Genomic DNA, 23,230 nt, shown 5'->3' on the forward strand with positions numbered 1-23,230 from the left:
CGCTGAACATCTTGCTTGGTGAATTGGCTGATCAGAGAAAAAAGACGGAGGGAGAAAGGTGCAACCAAATGATAAAAAATAGGTGCAAGTAAGAAACAGGTCAGTCTAAAACTCTTATAATTTAATTAACATTGTTTCATGTTTATGTATGTTTTGATGCTTTAATGTTTAAATATATATAGATGTTCATTTCAAACTGTGTTCTCATTCTGTCATATTCTGTTTAAAAAGTGAAGGCTGTTTGTAACCCAGAGTAAAATCTGTTTTACTAGATTTTAGTAATTTCCTGCACTTGTTTCCTGCCATTGAACGCATTTCAGGTACATGACTCCAACCACATGACTTTCCTCAGCCAATCGGATGGCATGTGGGTCATAGTAAGCCTGTCCCGGCTTCCTCCTGTCAGATGCGTGGAGGCAAGCCAGGTGACAGAGCTGTTGCAGGTTTGTATTGGCAAACACTTGCTTTTCCCATTGTAATGCATTTCTTTTAACACCCACTAACTTATGCAACTTAGATGCTGATTACTGTGAGCCAGAGCCATAGTGTTGTTGTGCACTGAACAGAACGGAATTGGTGAGTTTGAACTTTTAATTGATTGTTTGTATTGCTACCAGCTGACGCTAATTGGCTGCTGCCGGTCCAAACAATTTGGTTTTGATTTGACCGATATTTGTTGAATAAAAAATGTTGTGGAGCTACATAGTATGTATATAGCAGTTGAAATGTTTCAGTTAAATCCTTATTGGTTAAATATACTGTTTGTTTATTTATTTATAAATTGTGTACACAGGAACAAGAATAACTTAATGTATTTAGCTTAATTGGCTGACATTTTTGTGTTATTCTTGTGACTTCTTATTGGCCTTGTTTATTTAATGCGGGCCAGGTGAACCTTTTTGGTATGGAAAAGGATGGCGAGCCAATGAACGGCTAGGAGCAGGACTCTCATTCTGCAATTGAAGCTTCCACTGGTTGGGTAGGAAGCTATCAAAGACAACGCTCTGTCCCCATTTTCCAAATACACTGATTTCCACAATCCTACACACCATTCCCCTGTTTATGGACAATAGCGCTTGGACATCTCTCATGGACATTCAGATAAAACTCATGGACTTCAGTGTGGATCAGTGGTTTTGATGTTAACATGTGTTATTTATGTGATTAATTGAATAGCTGCAGCAGGAGTGATTATTTTGTTTTCCTTTTTTTCTTGTTATTTTTCTTTGGTTTGGTTAAATACATGGTACCTGCAAAAGCATTTTGTGTTGTGTGTATTTATTAATTACTGCCCATCAGCTCCAGTAGCATTCCTAAATCTTCTGATTAATAATGACCATAATATTTCACTCAATACCTAGCCTGTATTAATTCATTAGCGCTTCATCAGTGTTACATGTTTGTTTTTTGTGTGCTTGATCCTGTGAGGCTGTGGGAGTGTGTGGGTGTGGTGTTGTCCTCTGCTCCTCCTTTCTTGCCCCTCCCCTTGTCTCTCTCTGCCCCTGCCTTCTCCATTAGGACACACCTGCTGCTCATCTGCCCTTGTTTACCACCAATTACCCTCCAGAGGTGACATAAGCTGGAGGAGAGCAGTGCAGGTGTGGAAGAGGCTTCTGGTGGATTCGGTCGGTAAGACCGAGAGTTACTCTGTCTTTGAGTAACTCTCAACTGAGCAGTGGTTTTTCTTAAGTGGCGCGGCCTCCATTTCTTGGTTTGGCCTATTATTGCTAAGAGCAGCATAGCTTCTTCCTAGTTGAAGCGGCCACCGTTCCTTCAGCTGGCCTGTCTGATTTATCATTAAAGCAGCGTTTCTGCCTCTTTCTTTTGTTACTGTTTATAATAATCAATTAACCCATATAAAGATTCATTTTATGTTAAACACCTCCGCCTGGCGTCCTATTCATTCCAATCCGGATCAAATTGTTACTGTCCCCCACCCTCTTCGCCTAGCTTTCATGTGGGGATGTAACAATTAGTTATTCTGTTTTCTCTGATCTACAGCCTGATCAGACTTTGAAACCCAGAATTTACATCTACTTCTGTAAGTTACATTTCTATCCTGGATAGTTTCCCTCTAAGAAAAAGTAATAAATTTAAAAAAACAAAGCCGTAAAAAGGGTTTGCAAGTCTAAATGGGTGACTAAGACCATAAACTCAGCAGAAAAAGTTTTGAAGATAAAAAGAAAGGAAACCTTTTCCAGCAGAAACTTCTAAAGGACTGTAGCTCTTTGTGAAATCACAAACATCACAATCTGGTGGCCTTTAGTAACAGTGATATAAAAAAAGTATCTTTGCACTACTCATATCAATGTGAACACAATATATAGAGGTCAAATAACAGTTCATTGATTTGAAATGCTTATTTCAAACTGTAAACGTGAAAGGAAGGAGTATTTTTCAAACAAAGCAAAACCTAAAGGAATATCAGGGAACGTGGATCATGGTTGGATCATCGCAAAGGTCCCTAGATTAACATTTTGAAGTTTAAAACTAAAATCATACACTGATTTCATTCTTTAGCTGAGACTCCTCTTTTGTGAGCTGAGCTGCGTTGAATAATAAATATTGTTCATGTGCAGTTTTTAGTGTTCCTTCATTTTTTTTATTCAGCAGGAGGAAAACAGGAAACACATTAAAACAAAAAACAAAAATACAAGTTCCCTGTCATCACCTATGAGAGGCAGACTAGCTGGCACAAACTGGATGGTTTGGCTGGTTCTTTCATACTGGCTATGATGAATGAGATAACAATCAGGCATGTCCAGCTGAAGAGCAGGAAACCCCAGGATCCGCCCACATGGGAGGAGAGAGCCTGTAAGAACAACAATCTGTACCAAAGACAAACTAAGCCAACCTGTGCCCCTGTGTCAGGAACATTACATGGTTTTGGGCTTATTATCATTGCTGGTTCAAAATCAAATAACTTTTATTGTTACATCACATGTGCAGGTACACTGGTACAGTACATGCGAGTGAAATTCTTGTGTGCGAGCTTCACAAGCAACAGAGTTGTGCAAAAATACAATAACATAAAACAAGCAAAATATAAGAATGGCTAAATCTGAGACTAATAAACATATGTACAATATATAATAGTATATGCATTACTGGATGTGTATACTAAATATGTTTTTCTACGTGTGTGTATATACATATTTTACAAATTAAATAGAGTAAGCAATAAAATATACAGAGGTTTGTAGTTCGATATTGTGCAAAACAGTGGCATTAATGTACAGTATGTAGTAGAGGTGGGAATCACCATACATCCCACGATACGATATTATCACAATACTTAACGCACGATACGATATTATTGCAATTTCTTAAAATATTTTGCGATATTCAGATTCTATACATAAAGGTAAACTTTATCAATATTCATTTTATCTAATATCAAAGTCTCGCACTCAGTCTTTCTCTCATTTCAGTTTTATTGTTGACAAACTGAATGGTTTGTATTACAGTCTAGTCCAACTTAACTGAATGCAACCATCTGGTACAATTACAGCTATTCTGAACTATGCAATTTATGAAAACTATGCAGTCCCTTCAGCAACTGAAGAATTTGAGGGTAAATTATGCAAAATATAATTTTACATTAAATAAAAAAGTTTTAAACTTAATTAAAATAAAATATGTCTTAAATTAAAATACGTAAACTGTCATGTTTATTGCTGCCAAAAAAAAGTTAAACACATATGGACAGTGAAGGAATGTCAGGATTCTTGCTCAACATGCTCTGAAGTCAGAGCACAAAAACCTTTTTTTGGAACAAAATATCGATTTCTGCTGTCCCTGTATCGATACATTATTAGCAAACAAAATATCACGATACTACACAGTATCGATTTTTTCCCCCACCCCTAGTATGTAGTGCATAATGTTGAAGTTCCAGTAGTGGAGGTGAGGTGTCTATGAAGTGTTCAGCAGTCTGATGGCCTGGTGGAAAAAGCTGTCTGTCAATCTGCTGGTACGGGACCGGATGCTGCAGAACCTCCTTCCTGATGGAAGTAGTCTGAACAGTTTATGGTTGGAGTGACTGGAGTCCTTGATGATCCTCCCCGCTTTCCTCAGGCACCGCTTCCTGTAGATGTCCTGGAGGGAGGGAAGCTCACCTCCAATTATTCTTTCAGCACACCGCACTACTCTCTGGAGAGCTTTGCGGTTGTAAGCGGTGCTGTTGCCATACCAGGTGGTGATGCATCCGGTGAGGATGCTCTCAATGGCACAGCGATAGAAGGTCCTGAGGATGCGGGGGCTCATGCCAAATCTTTTCAGCCTCCTGAGAAAGAAGAGGCGCTGCTGCGCCTTCTTCACTGTTTTGTTTATGTGTACTGACCACATAAGATCCTCGGCCAGATGTACACCAAGGAAGCGGAAGCTGCTCACTCTCTCCACAGCAGCGCCGTTGATGGTGATGGGGGTGTGTACTTCTCTGCACCTCCGGAAGTCCACTATCAACTCCTTTGTCTTTGCGACGTTGAGGGTGAGATGGTTATCTTGACACCAGTGGGTCAGGGCGCTGACCTCCTCCCTGTAAGCCGTCTCATCACCGTTGGTGATAAGACCCACCACTGTAGTGTCATCCGCAAACTTCACAATGATGTTGGAGTTGTTAGTGGCCGTGCAGTCGTAGGTGTAGAGTGAGTACAGGAGAGGGCTCAGTACACACCCCTGTGGTGCACCCGTGTTCAGTGTGATGGGGGATGAGGTGGTGCTGCCCAGTCTGACCACTTGGCGTCTGTCAGTCAGGAAGCTAAGGATCCAGCTGCAGAGGGAGCTGCTCAGTCCTAGATCCTGCAGTTTCCTGTCCAGCTTCGAGGGAACGATGGTATTGAATGCTGAGCTGTAGTCTACAAACAGCATTCTCACATACGTGTCTCCATGTAGCACAAGGTTGAATATACATTTTGTGTTATGTGATAAACAATACTGAGAAACCTTTTTTTTTAGGTTACTGGTTTATGGTTAATACCATTAGCATCTTGTTTCCACCTTATTATTCCAGCATTACCACATTACTGTAGTACAAATGCTACTGAAATTTGAAATGATTTCTCGTGATATCTTTGGGTTAATATCATTCTCTATTCATCAGGAATTGTTTGATTTTCACTGGTAAACTAGCCTTTGCCACCACTTTTAACAACATCTACATCAGGGGTGGGCAATTCCAGGCCCCGAGGGCCGGTGTCCTGCAGGTTTTAGATCTCAACTTGGGTCAACACACCTGAATCACATGATTAGTTTGTTACCAGACCTCTGGAGAGCTAATTTAGCCATTTAAATCAGCTGTGTTGGTTCAAGGACACATCTAAATCCTGCAGGAACACCGGCCCTCGGGGCCTGGAATTGCCCACCCCTGATCTACATGAAGCTGTTTGGCACAGCTCGAGAGAGCAAACGTACACATCTCAAAAAGCTGCACCATCTTTTTACAGAGGCGCAGTGAGTGTGAAACCCAACTCCATTTCTAAACTGTGCTCACCTCTGCAGTGACTGTGTTGTGATTATCATACACATTTGAAGCTTCTCTCTGTATTTTCAGAGCTATGGTCATTATTTCAGGTGTCACACTTTAGCACATCATGTCCAACCTCCCTTGGAAAGCTGGTGCTCATAGAGTTAGACGAACAGAAAAAGTTTCACAAAGATTCTTAGTATCCTGCCAAAGTGGAAGCGACCTCCCCCGAAGGAGACACCTCCCTGTGTACCACTGCATCATTGACAATGACGTGCACCACTTCAGAGAGGGGACAGGTTTGTGGAAATTTGCTGAACCCTTATTATATAGAACCAAGACAGAAGACTGGGCAATTGGACATTTGAATCATGGAGGGATCATTTTAGTTTATGGATCAAATCTGAACCTCGGCTGTCTTTCTTTTGGTTAATGTTAGCGAACACTAACTATCCTACTAAGGCTCATTGTAGAAAGTGAAACATTATACTCTAAGGAAGTTTGAAAACTCAGGCTCAGATATCCTGAATATGTTTTGCTCTGAGAGACTATTGCTATGACTACTATTGTTGTAAATATTATAGTTTTTTTTCTCTCCTTTCTCTTTTTAAGTGCCCTTTCTCACTGTCCCTCTCCCCTTCTGTTTTTCTTTTCCTTCATCTTTCTTTCACCCTTTCCTATCCCCCAGTCATGTCTGTCCCGTCTGTAACAACTGAAACTAAAATAAAATAAATAATAACAACAAAGGTCGATCAAATGGAGCAATACGGCAAGGATGTGATGATCCATTTGGCAAAGTAAATCCATTGGGTATCTTTGTTGGTCTTCAGACAACAATTCTGACGGCTAAAGAACCAAATAGGACAGGCAAAAAAAAGAAGGAAATATTATAGTAATATTAATAATATTTTTTATTGTTATTATTATCAGTAGTGAAATAGCTGAAAGTAGCTGAAATTGGGCCATGCAACAGGACAATTATCACTAACACAGCAGCAAACCTACAACGGAATGGCTGGAAATGAAAATAATAAGTCTTGCAATGACCATGTCAAATATCAGACCTCAACCTGGTCAGAATGCTGTACCTTAAGGACCTTAAGATAGCTGTACATAAACAAATCCCTACAAACCTTAATGAAGTGAAGCAATGCTGCAAAGAAGAGTGGGACTAAATTCCTGCAGAATGATTTTAGAGGCTCGTTACGTCAGTACTTGGTTTTTTGCATGACTGCAGGTGCCTTGTCCCAAACTAAGGGATTAACCCAGGTGTTTGTCAGCAGTTTCATCAATACTATAAACATTCTATTATCCCCATTCACACCATCATCCCCACAGCAAACATATTCAATTTTCAATTCAATTTTATTTATATAGCGCCAAATCACAACAAATGTCGCCTCAAGGCGCTTCATAGATACAGAGAAAAGCCCAACAATCATATGACCCCCTATGAGCAAGCACTTTGGCGACAGTGGGAAGGAAAAACTCCCTTTTAACAGGAAGAAACCTCCGGCAGAACCAGGCTCAGGGAGGGGCGGCCATCTGCTGCGACCGGTTGGGGTGAGAGAAGGAAGACAGGATAAAGACATGCTGTGGAAGAGAGACAGATTAATAACAGATACGATTCAATACAGAGAGGTCTGTTAATACATAGTGAGTGAGAAAGGTGACTGGAAAGGAAAAACTCAATGCATCATGGGAATCCCCCGGCAGCCTACATCTATTGCAGCATAACTAAGGGAGGATTCAGGGTCACCTGGTCCAGCCCTAACTATATGCTTTAGCAAAAAGGAAGGTTTTAAGCCTAATCTTAAAAGTAGAGATAGTGTCTGTCTCCTGAATCCAAACGGGAAGCTGGTTCCACAGAAGAGGGGCCTGAAAACTGAAGGCTCTCCCTCCCATTCTACTTTTAAATACTCTAGGAACAACAAGTAGGCCTGCAGAGCGGGAGCGAAGTGCTCTAATAGGGTGATATGGTACTACAAGGTCATTAAGATAAGATGGGGCCTGATTATTTAAGACCTTGTATGTGAGGAGCAGGATTTTGAATTCAATTCTGGATTTAACAGGAAGCCAATGAAGGGAAGCCAAAACAGGAGAAATATGCTCTCTCCTTCTAGTCCCTGTCAGTACTCTTGCTGCAGCATTTTGGATTAACTGAAGGCTTTTCAGTGAGTTTTTTGGACATCCTGATAATAATGAATTGCAGTAGTCTAGCCTGGAAGTAATAAATGCATGAACTAGTTTTTCAGCGTCACTCTGAGACAGGATATTTCTAATTTTAGAGATGTTGCGCAAATGGAAGAACGCAGTCTTACATATTTGTTTAATATGTGCGTTGAAGGACATATCCTGGTCAAAAATGACTCCAAGGTTCCTCACAGTGTTACTGGAGGCCAAGGTAATGCCATCCAGAGTAAGAATCTGGTTAGATACCATATTTCTAAGCTTTTCAGCGCCGAGTACAATGACCTCAGTTTTATCTGAGTTAAGAAGCAGAAAGTTAGTGGCCATCCAAGTCTTTATGTCTTTAAGACATTCCTGCAGTTTAACTAATTGGTGTGTGTTATCTGGCTTCATGGACAGATAGAGCTGGGTGTCATCTGCATAGCAGTGAAAATGTATGCTATGTCTTCTAATGATGCTGCCTAGGGGAAGCATGTATAATGTAAACAGAATTGGTCCTAGCACCGAACCCTGTGGAACTCCATAATTAACCTCAGTGTGTGAAGAGGACTCTCCATTTACATGCACAAATTGGAGTCTATTAGATAGATATGATACAAACCACTGCAGTGCAATACCTGTAATACCTACAGCATGTTCTAATCGCTCTAATAGAATATTATGGTCAACAGTATCGAATGCTGCACTAAGGTCAAGAAGGACAAGCACAGAGATGAGTCCACTGTCAGAGGCCATAAGAAGATCATTTGTAACCTTCAATAAAGCTGTTTCTGTGCTGTGATGAACTCTGAAACCTGACTGAAACTCTTCAAATAAACCATTCCTCTGCAGATGATCTGTTAGCTGTTTGACAACTACTCTTTCAAGGATTTTTGATATGAAAGGAAGGTTGGAGATTGGCCTATAATTAGCTAAGACTGCTGGGTCTAGAGATGGCTTTTTGAGTAAAGGTTTAACTGCAGCCACCTTGAAGGCCTGTGGTACATAGCCGATTATTAGAGATAGGTTGATCATATATAAGATCGAAGAATTAATCAATGGCAGGACTTCTTTGAGCAGTTTTGTAGGAATGGGGTCTAAAAGACACGTTGATGGTTTGGAGGAAGTAATTATTGAAGTTAACTCAGAAAGATCGATTGGAAAAAAAGAGTCTAACTTAACATCAATGGAACTAAGAGTAGCTGTAGATAATATTACATCTGTGGGATGATTATTGGTAATTTTTTCTCTAATGATAAAAATTTTATTTGTGAAGAAGTTCATGAAGTCATCACTAGTTAACGTTAAAGGGATGGTTGGCTCAACAGAGCTCTGACTTTTTGTCAGCCTGGCTACAGTGCTGAAGAGAAACCTGGGGTTGTTCTTATTTTCTTCAATCAGTGATGAGTAGTAAGCTGTTCTGGCTTTGCGGAGGGCTTTCTTATAAAGCAACAAACTATTTCTCCAGGCTAAATGATGATCCTCTAAATTTGTGACACGCCATTTCCTCTCCAGATTACGAGTCATCTGCTTTAGGGTACGTGTTTGAGAATTATACCACGGGGTCAGGTACTTCTGATTAGAGACCTTAGTTTTCACTGGAGCTACAGTATCCAGAGTCGTACGTAGTGAGGAGGTGAAATTATTAACAAGATAATCGACCTCTGTTGGGGTAGCGTTCAGATAGCTGCTCTGCTCTGTGTTGGTACAGGGCATTGACGATGATAACAGTGGCTGGATTATATTCTTAAACTTAGTTACAGCGCTTTCAGAAAGACATCTACTTTGATAAAGTCCACTCTCCACTGCTGCGTAATCAATTATTGTAAATGTAAATGTTATCAAGAAATGATCAGACAGGAGAGGGTTTTCAGGAAACACTGTTAAATGTTCAGTTTCTATGCCATATGTTAAAACAAGATCTAGAGTGTGATTAAAGTGGTGGGTGGGTTCTTTTACATTTTGAGAGAAACCAATTGAGTCTAACAACAGATTAAATGCCATGTTGAGGCTGTCATTTTTAGCATCTACATGGATGTTAAAATCACCCACAATAATTATTTTATCTGAGCTCAGAACTAAATTAGATATAAAGTCTGAGAAATCAGACAGAAACTCTGTGTAAGGCCCAGGTGGACGATAGATGATAACAAGGAAGACTGGTTTCTGAGTTTCACAGCTGGGGTGGACAATGCTAAGCATCAGGCTTTCAAATGAATTAAAAGTCTGTCTTGGTCTTTCATTAATTAATAGACTGGTGTGAAAAATTGCTGCCACACCACCCCCTCGACCTGTGCTTCGAGATTTCTGGTAGTTAGAATGACTCGGGGGTGTTGATTCATTTAAACTAACATAATCATCCTGCTGCAACCAGGTTTCTGTAAGGCAGAGTAAATCAATTTGTTGATCAATTATTAAGTCATGTACTAACAGAGACTTGGAGGAGAGAGACCTAATATTTAATAATCCACATTTCACTGTTTTACTCTTTGGTTCAGATGTGGATACTGTATTGTTCTTTCTTTGTGATTGTTTAAGTTGTTTGTTGCTGGTTTTTAGTTTGTTTTTTGTCTTTTTGGAAGCAGACACAGTCTCTATGGAGATGGGTTTTTGGGGGGGTAGCAGGAGGAGAGAAGCTGCAGAGAGGCGTGTAAGACTGCAACTCTGCTTCCTGGTCCCAACTCTGGATAGTCATGTTTTGAGGGGTTTAATAAATTTGTCGATATTTCTAGAAATGAGAGCTGCTCCATCCAAAGTGGGATGGATGCCATCTCTCCTAACAAGACCAGGTTTCCTCCAGAAGGTTTGCCAATTATCTATGAAGCCCACATCGTTTCTGGGACACCACTCAGACAGCCAGCAATTTAAGGAGAACATGCGGCTAAACATGTCACTCCTGGTCTGATTGGGGAGGGGACCAGAGAAAACTACAGAGTCCGACATTGTTTTGGCAAAGTTACACACCGATTCAATATTGATTTTAGTGACCTCCGATTGGCGTAACATATAAATCCTCTTCCTCTTATTTCATTGACGCTGAAATCCTACATGTGAAAGGACTCTAAATCTGAACACAATTTTAAATGCTCCATCATGATAGCACATCGCCCTCCAGTGGTCATTCTTGTCATCCATAAAGTAATGCGTATAAAAGAAATGATAATATTATTAATATGAAGCATTTTGTTAGCAATGTAGGTACTTGCTGGATGTTTCTTTCTTCACATTACCTTTAAAGGAAAGTAATCAGCTAATTAATGATTACTGTATTAATTAAAGAAAAAAAACAACTTGACAGTATTTTCCGCAAGGAAATCCTTTTAAAGAGAAAAATGTTCAGATTTGTGAGACTAAACTTAAAAGGTTTTGAGTAAATGATGAGTATTTATTCAGGCTTGGATGTACGCATTTGTAAAATTGTTTTACGTGTGGTCAGGTTGCGTTGTATTTGCGTGTGGATTGGAGCACGTGTTTGTGAGTCCTCAAAAGTCACAAACGCATGTAGATCACATCGTACGCATTTCTAACACTTTTGAGGCAAATTTCTCTCCATATTAAAGTCTATACCCTTATCTCCACACTTCTGCCTCCTTCTTGTGTGATCTACATGTTTAATTCCTAACACAATCCTATTCATTTATCTGAGCTTCAGACCAGCACTACGGGTACACTGGCTCGCTCTGACTGACACTGCCACAAACTGCCAAATGTAAAATCAGAAGCACTCACATAGCTGTTCAACCTGTAGCATATGATCAATATGGAGTATTTTTTTTCTGCAATGGCATATTATTATTCATTCTATAATTAAATATTTAATCTGTTCATATAAAAAGAACTTGTAATATTGATGTATTACTTGAAGGGAGTGTTTTGTTTTTTGTGTGCTTTTTTTTCCTGGAGGAGTGAACTGGTTCACATGGTTTCCAAACTTAAAGCTGATCTATCAAATATTGATAGATCAGCTTCCAGACGCTTTTCTTTTCAAGCTCCTTAGACTACGATGACCTGGATGACTGAGAACCTTCACAGACATATCAAATATTGATGTAAGAAATGGACTGTTGACTGAAAAACTAACTATTCACAGCACAGTAGGAGCAGCACAGGAAGACATTCATTAGATCAAGAACATCTTCAAAGAGTAGTGGTTAAAAATACTTGTTGAGTTGTGCACAAACCTGGTGACTGACTTAAAGAAATGTATGAGTAGCAGCAAAAGTTAGTCCACCAACTAACACACAATGTGTTCCAAAGATATCAAATAATTATTTCCATCAATAAAGTAATCTGTCTCTACTGAAATAAAAGGGAACACTTTATAATAATGTCACACTATTAAGCATTAGCATCCTTCTAAACAAAACAGTTAGCAGATAGCATAGTGAAACATCATTATGCCTAGCTAAGCAGTCTAAATATATAATCTAATGGCTGAAGGAATGAGTCAAATACCAAAGCAATGGCAAAAGATTCCTGTAATCCTTTTGCCATTAAATGCGCTGATGACCTTTTGTTCACAGGGGCGCCTAGCACATTTCCAGGGAAATGACTAAAAATGAAACTTATTGTGTTTTTATTTTCAGTTTAAAATCGAGGAACAATGTCCCATTATTGTGTCTCTCACACTCCTGCTGGGTATTTTTGACATTGTGAGAATGACTGTGCTGACTATTATTAGTGGTAGACTTCAGTCTGTGTCTGTTAAGCTGTGGTGGCACCTATTCTTGAAAATCATCCTGAAAAGTTGTGCTGTTATATAGCGTGTAACCTTTTGACCTAAAAACAAAATAAACCAACAGTTTGGTGTGATTTTTTTTATTCATTATCTTAACTTTCATTAAATGTTGCAACCATCCTTGCTGTATATTCTCACTAACAGTTTGTTTTCTTGACACTATCCTGCAGACGCTGATGCATACGGCTATATATATATTTATATATATATATATATATATATATATATATATAGATAGATAGATAGATAGATATATACACAACCTTTTGATATAAACTGGTGACATGTTGACAATTTGTCACCTAGCGTAAAATGTGACGCTTTGGGAGTGAGAACGTGTTGTCTATCGCTAAACGGCAATAGTATAAGTGACAGAACAGATCATATCAGCACCACACTTGAACTATGCAGCTGATGTTTTTGTTTTTGTTTGTCATTGTTATCCTGCTCACATACTGTTACTGATATAAAGAGTGTCAGCCCCACAACTAAAGCAGACATCTTATCTGCACTTAATGTTAGTCTAAGAGGCCAAGTAAGATAGTGAGATAAGATAATTATAATAAAATGCAATAAACAAAAATATTTCTTAAAAAAAAAAAGAAACACGTCAGTGGTTGCTTGGACTCCTGCACCCACCACTTATCTAACTGCACTGACTTCACCTATTAAGAATAAGTCTATGAACCTGACCATGCCACCATGGCCTTATCACATCATTAAAGAAGCTGTTCAAATTGAAATCTGTCTCAGGTGTGAATGAGATAAAATGGCTCAATAAATTAAGACTTTCACTGTTGTTCAGCTACATTCACAAGTGCAGTTACCATATTGAACATCCCAAGTTGTTCAGAAAAGTCTCTTGGAGCCATAATGAACTTAATAAGAAGAGGAAGTCAGCCATTTGGATTTTACAGAATAAAATTAATACAATTTAATAATTTTTCAGGATTTTTACTTATCAAACTCCTTCTGGAACATCGATATTTCAAAATACAGATGAAGGTAAAGATGAAGGGAGTAAAAACTAACTTAAATTAAAGGGACCTCTAACAGGACTCAGGAAGGAGCAGCCATCTGCAGCAACCAGTGGAGAGATGAGAGGGGAAGAAGGAGAGAAAAGAGACAAGGATAAAATGCATAATTCATTCTAATTTAATAAAACAGTCCTTGACGATAATTCCCTTCTAACTCTGTAGTATGCATAGTTTTTGCAGGTTCTGCCGGTTCATACTTTTATGATCAGCAATGACTGATGCAGCTTACTGAGCAGCCCTATAAAACATAAAGATATTAGCGGTGACTTTTTTCATATCAACATTTCTTCAGAGGATGTTCTTGGTCTCATTTGCTGAGATAAGGCAGATTATTTATGAAAGTATTTCTATCTGCAATAATTGGACTGCAACTTATGATCGAATAAAGTACTAATTTGAATTAAATGTTTGGTCAAATGATGCTGAGGATGGTTATTAAAATTCTCTCTTCATCTGGGTTTTTCTACTTTGAAGGGTGACAATGATTAACTATGAAGTGACCGTGTTCACTGGCAATCTGGCCTTGGCCTCCACTTTCAATAACGTTTACATTACACTGGTCGGGACAGATGGAGAGAGCAAACGCGTTGATCTCACAAGCTGGAAACCATCTTTCTTTAGAGGGCAAGTGAGTCTGAAACCCCTCTGCATACATATTTAAAACTATTTAAAACTACATGTGATGTGGATCTTTTGTTTGTTCTTTTTTTTTTTTTGCAGGTATCTCATTTTATTGTGTCCTGCCCCAAATCCCTCGGAAAGCTGGTGATGATAAAGTTAGACAAACAGAAAAGGTTTCTCCAAGACTCTTGGTATCCTGCCAAGGTGGAAGTGAAATCCCCTATAAACAAAACCTACCACTTCCCCATCTACCCCTGGATTACTGACAGTGAGGTCTATTGCTTCAGAGAGGGGACAGGTTTGTGGAACTGTGCTTGTCTTATTTATGCGTTTCAATGACACACAAAAAGATAACCAATAAAGAGGCAATAAAGGGGATCAAGCAAAACTGCAATGATACTTGTGGGATTATAATATTATTGTATGCCATGTTAGACCCCTAATTAAATATTGTGAATTATTATGTAGTTTTAGTTTGCATTATTCTCCTGAATTAGAAGGTGATAACTATTACATTTGTTAAACTGATTTGCATTACATTAAACTGCTGATTTATTGTGAATGAATGCTATTGTTTTATGATGCATTATACTGCTGAGTTATAAGAAATACTGTTCGCAGAAAGTCATCGCCTTATTTGTCTGATTAGAAGAGCACAGAACATACTGGAGAGGTTTTCTGCCCCATCTCAGCAGGAGCAGATAAACAGGAAGCAAAGGGCGTAGCTTAGGGGCTGTGCGAGAAAAAGAATGTGAATGTTTAGGAAGGTGAATGGCTTCTTGCTGGAAGCCTATTCCAGACTTGTAAGCAAGCCTTTCTGAGCACAGTTGTTTAGTACGTCCTGAAAACAGACGCGTCTAGCAGAGGATGGTTTCGATCCATCGACCTTTGGGTTATGGGCCCAGCACGCTTCCGCTGCGCCACTCTGCTCCACATGTACCACCAGACTAGCGCTGCTTAAAAGTGGGCCTTCAATAACATCTCGCATGAACAAACTGTGGGAATTCTGAAGGTGGACGGTACCTGTTTGAACATTGTCTTTTATAAATCTTTGTCACCTCGGCGTTCAGTGCTTCAGAGCTTCTTGGACTGCTTGTCAGATCTCGTGTGCGGCCCAACAGATTTTAAGCCAGGGTCAGCCAACCATTTCCTCGTTAGCTGCTAACTCTTAAGAATCACTGAGCTTATTGTGTGAGCCACTGAGTCGCATAGTCACGTAAACGCTTAGAAGTGGAAACACTGACACTTGGTGTTGCACATGTTTACCTCTGCCCAAAACTTCTGACAATCTCTGAGAAGCCAGTCCACCTTCTTTCCACACAAGCAATTTTTCAGCAACTGGAGGTTGTTCAACTTGTGAATGCAAAGAAGTTGTGCCAAAGACGCATGTCATTTCAGACCATGCATGTCAACATGCACACGTAGAATCTCTCTTTATACTTGAAAGGTTCTCCTCTTTGAGAAAAGAATACAAATCGAGGTTTGAAGTGCGCTTGCAGTAGTCAATCAAAGGCCTAATATAGTGTCTGACATTCAGTGCTCACGCTCTGATGAGCTTTGCAAGCCAGCTAGACAAATTCTTAACGATGCATATTTGTTACTGATGCTTGTCAGAGAAAGACAAAGTCCTTGGACAGTGTCTAAAAATAAAAAACCTTCCCCTCACACACACCTGCAAAGTGATTGCTCAGAAGGGAGTGCTTTTGTACATGATGATCTCCTGTCTCAAACACAACCTGCTCTGGAGAGGCTCCTCGTGCCGTCTGCACAGAAATGCTATCCATGGGGTAGGAGACCAGTGCTGTCAGCCTTGAATGAAATCTTACCTGACTAAACGACCTTGCAGTTCACACACAATGGTCTCTTCAACGACTGTTAATGGTATTTACCAGAGAAGTGACTTCTGAGTAGGGAGTGGTCTGGCATGTGATGATCTCCAAAAGAACCAGCGCTGTTGGAGCAGGGAGCAGGCATCTCTCACCACAGGCCAAAAGGTGCAGGTGAGGTGGAGGTGCTGTGATGGCCGAGAGGTTAAGGCGTTGGCTTTGAAATCCAATGGGGGGTTCCCCGCGCAGGTTCAAACCCTGCTCACAGCGAAAATGCATTACGGGAGCTTCTTTTTCTGCTAAGATAAGGTTGCAATTAGTCGGAGGAGCTCATATACAAAAGTTGCAACGGTGCCCTGGAGCATTGAGTGACTGACAATTCTACAATCACCGGTTCACACCACTGTACTTACGTATAAATCATTCCTGTACAAAATGTGCTCGTCTCCAAGGAGAGTCCCTCTTCTTCTCTCCAGGCTTTATAAACAAAAATGGTGGGAGATGTCGATCAGTGGTATGTGCACAGAGTTTGAATCACATATTAATTCAAACAGGCTGCAGTCCTCTCACTCTTGGTTGACCTTGATGTGATTTGAACACGCAACCTTCTGATCTGGAGTCAGATGCGCTACCATTGTCCCACAAGGTCCCACAAACCTGCCCCTCTGCCCAAAACTTCTGAAAATCTCTGCAAAGCCAGTCCATCTTCTTTCCACACAAGACATCAAAATTGTTGCAGGGGGCTACTTGTTATCACTGCTATAGAAAGGCTAGAATGACAAATCTTAATCCTTTCTGGCTACGTTTGGTTTTCAGTTAGGTGGCAGTACCTGGTCACTGGTCTCCCGGCAAACAGAGCCAGCCATTTGGGTACACCCAAAGCAACACAGTGGTCCAACCGTTTAACATCGCTTTAGCAGCAGGTACACCGTTGCCTCCATTGTTGTTCTTGTGTTGCAAACAGGTGATGTCACGCTGTTGAGGTAACAAAGTGAATGGGCTTTTAAGCAGATGTGCGGAACAGGTTAGAGCAACTAGGATTTGGTTCTTAGTGAGGCAACTTCTGGGTTCAGTCTGTTTTGTCCAATTTCAGGGAGGTGAATGGCTTCTTGCTGGAAGCCTATCCCAGACTTGTAAGCAAGCCTTTCTGAGCACAGTTGTTTAGTACGTCCTAAAAACAGACTCGCCTAGCAGAGGATGGTTTCGATCCATCGACCTCTGTGTTATGGGCCCAGCACGCTTCCGCTGCGCCACTCTGCTCCACACATCCCACCAGACTAGCGCTGCTTAAAAGTGGGCCTTCAATAACATCTCGCATGAACAAACTGTGGGAATTCTGAAGGTGGACGGTACCTGTTTGAACATTGTCTTTTATAAATCTTTGTCACCTCGGCGTTCAGTGCTTCAGAGCTTCTTGGACTGCTTGTCAGATCTCGTGTGCGGCCCAACAGATTTTAAGCCAGGGTCAGCCAACCATTTCCTCGTTAGCTGCTAACTCTTAAGAATCACTGAGCTTATTGTGTGAGCCATTCTAGCGGCCACTTAGCCGCATGTTCTCCTTAAATTGCTGGCTGTCTGAGTGGTGTCCCAGAAACGATGTGGGCTTCATAGATAATTGGTAAACCTTCTGGAGGAAACCTGGTCTTGTTAGGAAAGATGGCATCCATCCCACTTTGGATGGAGCAGCTCTCATTTCTAGAAATATCGATAAATTTATTAAACCCCTCAAAATATGACTATCCAGAGTTGGGACCAGGAAGCAGAGTTGCAGTCTTACACGCCTCTCTGCAGCTTCTCTCCTCCTGCTACCCCCCCAAAAACCCATCTCCATAGAGACTGTGTCTGCTTCCAAAAAGACAAAAAACAAACTAAAAACCAGCAACAAACAACTTAAACATTTACAAAGAAAGAATAATACAGTATCCACATCTGAACCAAAGAGTAAAACAGTGAAATGTGGATTATTAAATATTAGGTCTCTCTCCTCCAAGTCTCTGTTAGTACATGACTTAATAATTGATCAACAAATTGATTTACTCTGCCTTACAGAAACCTGGTTGCAGCAGGATGATTATGTTAGTTTAAATGAATCAACACCCCCGAGTCATTCTAACTACCAGAAATCTCGAAGCACAGGTCGAGGGGGCGGTGTGGCAGCAATTTTTCACACCAGTCTATTAATTAATGAAAGACCAAGACAGACTTTTAATTCATTTGAAAGCCTGATGCTTAACATTGTCCACCCCAGCTGTGAAACTCAGAAACCAGTCTTACTTGTTATCATCTATCGTCCACCTGGGCCTTACACAGAGTTTCTGTCTGATTTCTCAGACTTTATATCTGATTTAGTTCTGAGCTCAGATAAAATAATTATTGTGGGTGATTTTAACATCCATGTTGATGCTAAAAATGACAGCCTCAACATGGCATTTAATCTGTTGTTAGACTCAATAGGTTTCTCTCAAAATGTAAAAGAACCCACCCACCACTTTAATCACACTCTAGATCTTGTTTTAACATATGGCATAGAAACTGAACATTTAGCAGTGTTTCCTGAAAACCCTCTCCTGTCTGATCATTTCTTGATAACATTTACATTTACAATAATTGATTACGCAGCAGTGGAGAGTGGACTTTATCAAAGTAGATGTCTTACTGAAAGCGCTGTAACTAAGTTTAAGAATATAATCCAGCCACTGTTATCATCGTCAATGCCCTGTACCAACACAGAGCAGAGCAGCTATCTGAACGTTACCCCAACAGAGGTCGATTATCTTGTTAATAATTTCACCTCCTCACTACGTACGACTCTGGATACTGTAGCTCCAGTGAAAACTAAGGTCTCTAATCAGAAGTACCTGACCCCGTGGTATAATTCTCAAACACGTACCCTAAAGCAGATGACTCGTAATCTGGAGAGGAAATGGCGTGTCACAAATTTAGAGGATCATCATTTAGCCTGGAGAAATAGTTTGTTGCTTTATAAGAAAGCCCTCCGCAAAGCCAGAACAGCTTACTACTCGTCACTGATTGAAGAAAATAAGAACAACCCCAGGTTTCTCTTCAGCACTGTAGCCAGGCTGACAAAAAGTCAGAGCTCTTTTGAGCCAACCATCCCTTTAACGTTAACTAGTGATGACTTCATGAACTTCTTCACAAATAAAATTTTTATCATTAGAGAAAAAATTACTAATAATCATCCCACAGATGTAATATTATCTACAGCTACTCTTAGTACCATTGATGTTAAGTTAGACTCTTTTTCTCCAATCGATCTTTCTGAGTTAACTTCAATAATTACTTCCTCCAAACCATCAACGTGTCTTTTAGACCCCATTCCTACAAAACTGCTCAAAGAAGTCCTGCCATTGATTAATTCTTCGATCTTATATATGATCAACCTATCTCTAATAATCGGCTATGTACCACAGGCCTTCAAGGTGGCTGCAGTTAAACCTTTTCTCAAAAAGCCATCTCTAGACCCAGCAGTCTTAGCTAATTATAGGCCAATCTCCAACCTTCCTTTCATATCAAAAATCCTTGAAAGAGTAGTTGTCAAACAGCTAACTGATCATCTGCAGAGGGATGGCTTATTTGAAGAGTTTCAGTCAGGTTTCAGAGTTCATCACAGCACAGAAACAGCTTTAGTGAACAGTGGACTCATCTCTGTGCTTGTCCTTCTTGACCTTAGTGCAGCATTCGATACTGTTGACCATAATCTCCTATTAGAGCGATTAGAACATGCTGTAGGTATTACAGGTATTGCACTGCAGTGGTTTGTATCATATCTATCTAATAGACTCCAATTTGTGCATGTAAATGGAGAGTCCTCTTCACACACTGAGGTTAATTATGGAGTTCCACAGGGTTCAGTGCTAGGACCAATTCTGTTTACATTATACATGCTTCCCCTAGGCAGCATCATTAGAAGACATAGCATACATTTTCACTGCTATGCAGATGACACCCAGCTCTATCTGTCCATGAAGCCAGATAACACACACCAATTAGTTAAACTGCAGGAATGTCTTAAAGACATAAAGACTTGGATGGCCACTAACTTTCTGCTTCTTAACTCAGATAAAACTGAGGTCATTGTACTCGGCGCTGAAAAGCTTAGAAATATGGTATCTAACCAGATTCTTACTCTGGATGGCATTACCTTGGCCTCCAGTAACACTGTGAGGAACCTTGGAGTCATTTTTGACCAGGATATGTCCTTCAACGCACATATTAAACAAATATGTAAGACTGCTTTCTTCCATTTGCGCAACATCTCTAAAATTAGAAATATCCTGTCTCAGAGTGACGCTGAAAAACTAGTTCATGCATTTATTACTTCCAGGCTGGACTACTGCAATTCATTATTATCAGGATGTCCAAAAAACTCACTGAAAAGCCTTCAGTTAATCCAAAATGCTGCAGCAAGAGTACTGACAGGGACTAGAAAGAGAGAGCATATTTCTCCTGTTTTGGCTTCCCTTCATTGGCTTCCTGTTAAATCCAGAATTGAATTCAAAATCCTGCTCCTCACATACAAGGTCTTAAATAATCAGGCCCCATCTTATCTTAATGACCTTGTAGTACCATATTACCCTATTAGAGCACTTCGCTCCCGCTCTGCAGGCCTACTTGTTGTTCCTAGAGTATTTAAAAGTAGAATGGGAGGGAGAGCCTTCAGTTTTCAGGCCCCTCTTCTGTGGAACCAGCTTCCAGTTTGGATTCGGGAGACAGACACTATCTCTACTTTTAAGATTAGGCTTAAAACTTTCCTTTTTGCTAAAGCGTATAGTTAGGGCTGGACCAGGTGACCCTGAATCCTCCCTTAGTTATGCTGCAATAGATGTAGGCTGCCGGGGGATACCCATGATGCATTGAGTTTTTCCTTTCCAGTCACCTTTCTCACTCACTATGTGTTAATAGACCTCTCTGTATTGAATCATACCTGTTATTAATCTCTGTCTCTCTTCCACAGCACGACTTTTATCCTGTCTTCCTTCTCTCACCCCAACCAGTCGCAGCAGATGGCCGCCCCTCCCTGAGCCTGGTTCTGCCGGAGGTTTCTTCCTGTTAAAAGGGAGTTTTTCCTTCCCACTGTCGCCAAAGTGCTTGCTCATAGGGGGTCATATGATTGTTGGGCTTTTCTCTGTATCTATGAAGCGCCTTGAGGCGACATTTGTTGTGATTTGGCGCTATATAAATAAAATTGAATTGAATTGAATTGAATAGTCACGTAAACGCTTAGAAGTGGAAACACTGACACTTGGTGTTGCACATGTTTACTTCCTAAATAAGCCCATGAACTCTCTTCAATGAACCTTATTTTACCTTTAGTTAACTAAAATCGACGTTCTGTTACACGAACACACTCTGCTGATGCACTTCGATACTCTTAATCCTTCCCGCTGATTGTCAATGGCAGTTCTCATCGGTAGAGATGTAATACCGTCTGTAATCACAAGCACCGACATTAGACATGAAATCTGAATGTATCCAACACACCGGACACAGTGACATTGTCCACAGTGAAAAACTATCCCGGATATGATGAGCTTGCTTCAGAATGCCAAGCCCAGCTCTGAAGCTGATTTTAGATTTCATTATCATTCAAAACTATTTGTTTGTTCGGAATGAAAAACTTATACTTGATATTTGAATGTTTTTTTCTTTACAATAATTTTGTGAGTTTCCCTTTGGTGCAGTCTTTACTTCTTTCAACTATGTGTTTACATGTATCTCATGGCATTGCTCTCTGTATACCTGCAGCATGCGGGTGTTTTGTTTTCCATTTTTATTCAGTTCCATTTACAGAAGCCCTCTAATTCAGCTACCATTCACACCTATCCAATGTATTCACACCTGTTGCTTTCAGAAAACAATGGAACGTCCAGCTACCCGGGCCCCCACCCCAGACAGTCAACACTTGCGGCTCCCCCATCACCTCTACCACTCAGTAAAGCTCACAAATTTCTCCATGTGCCTTCACACCTCTTTCCATACTTGAAAGGGATGTTAACAGACTCTCTAAGACACAGGACCCATGCAAAGGAGCTGGACCAAACTCCGTGCCTCCATCCACCCTGAAGCACTGTGCTGATCAGTTGTCTACAGTGTTCACTGACACCATCAACAACTCACTGGAGACACGTCATGAGTCATGGACCTGAATTTCTGGACAGACGGACGAGTATGCCACAAGCAACTAAAAACCTCCTATTCGAAGGGAATCACAGGCTGCAGTCCTCTCACTCTCGGCTGACCTTGACGTGATTTGAACACGCAACCTTCTGATCTGGAGTCAGATGCGCTACCATTGCGCCACAAGGTCCCACAAACCTGCCCCTCTGCCCAAAACTTCTGAAAATCTCTGCAAAGCCAGTCCATCTTCTTTCCACAGAAGACACCAAAATTGTTGCAGGGGGCTACTTGTTATCACTGCTATAGAAAGGCTAGAATGACAAATCTTAATCCTTTCTGACTACGTTTGGTTTTCAGTTACACTCTAAGAAATAAAACGTTGGATTTAATTGACAAAGTTAAGTCAATCTTTTCCACAAAACCTGGTCAATTAAACATAGATCAATATGGTTGTTATCTGCAATTTCAATGATGATGTGTATCAGAAGTGAAATTGTTCTTTAAAAGCAACAGCTTTCCTTTCATTGTTACTATTTAACACCATTAATTAGAATTTAAACACTTTGTTCATTTTATTAACTGTATTGCTTTAGGTTCAATTTACAATATTAATTTGAATTTAATGGCACCATTTACATTGTGTTTTGGACCTAATTAATTTGATTAATTATGATTTAATGAATAGTTTCATCTATATGCTAAATGTTTAGGTACCAACAAAACAAGTCTAGAAAGGTTCCTGAGTTGTCATCTATACATTGTAATTAGGTGTTTGGACCTTTCAGAGGTCTTCAGCAAAGGTCTAACACTTAACTACACAGTACAGGTGACAACTCAAGAACCTTTTTACACTTGCTCACACGTTACCATTTATAACATTCAAGATCCTTGCACTTCAATAGAAAACTCTTACACCAAAGCTTACATAAAGTGTAAATGCAAAAAAAAGGGTGCTGCATCAACAACTTTATTTACGGTAAGCAAAGCTTATACAGGGAACAACACCGCATATGGCAATATTAAATGCTTAAAGTGCATGACCAAAATTTAAACATTGGAAACAACTTTCGAGTTTCAACAAAGTGACATTGTAGTGTGCCGTAAGATGTCAAATTCAATACAATTTGTGATTATAGTCAGATCTGCAGATTTACCACAGCAACTTAAAAATCACTGTATAATGCAATTACAGAAAATACTTAAGTGACACAAAAAGGTAAGTCCTGTTACGGATTCA

General features: G+C 40.1%; 1 long non-coding RNA gene and 2 other non-coding genes across 3 annotated transcripts in view; 2 read left to right on the forward strand and 1 right to left on the reverse strand.

Annotated features, from left to right (window-relative positions):
- The first annotated feature begins 228 nt into the window (after window positions 1-228).
- The window catches only part of LOC146491359 (uncharacterized), a 34,460-nt gene continuing 11,458 nt past the window's right edge, over window positions 229-23,230 (forward strand). The window contains exons 1-2 of the long non-coding RNA XR_014872594.1: window positions 229-443; window positions 518-3,885. This is a non-coding gene — a long non-coding RNA (uncharacterized LOC146491359). The remainder of the gene's footprint in view (window positions 444-517; window positions 3,886-23,230) is intronic.
- On the forward strand, window positions 16,043-16,125 carry trnas-uga (transfer RNA serine (anticodon UGA)). The gene has a single exon. It is a non-coding gene; the product is annotated as a tRNA-Ser (tRNA).
- On the reverse strand, window positions 22,112-22,183 carry trnaw-cca (transfer RNA tryptophan (anticodon CCA)). The gene has a single exon. It is a non-coding gene; the product is annotated as a tRNA-Trp (tRNA).

Source organism: Neolamprologus multifasciatus, chromosome 23 (assembly GCF_963576455.1).
Source record: "Neolamprologus multifasciatus chromosome 23, fNeoMul1.2, whole genome shotgun sequence".
Classification (NCBI taxonomy): Eukaryota; Metazoa; Chordata; class Actinopteri; order Cichliformes; family Cichlidae; genus Neolamprologus; species Neolamprologus multifasciatus.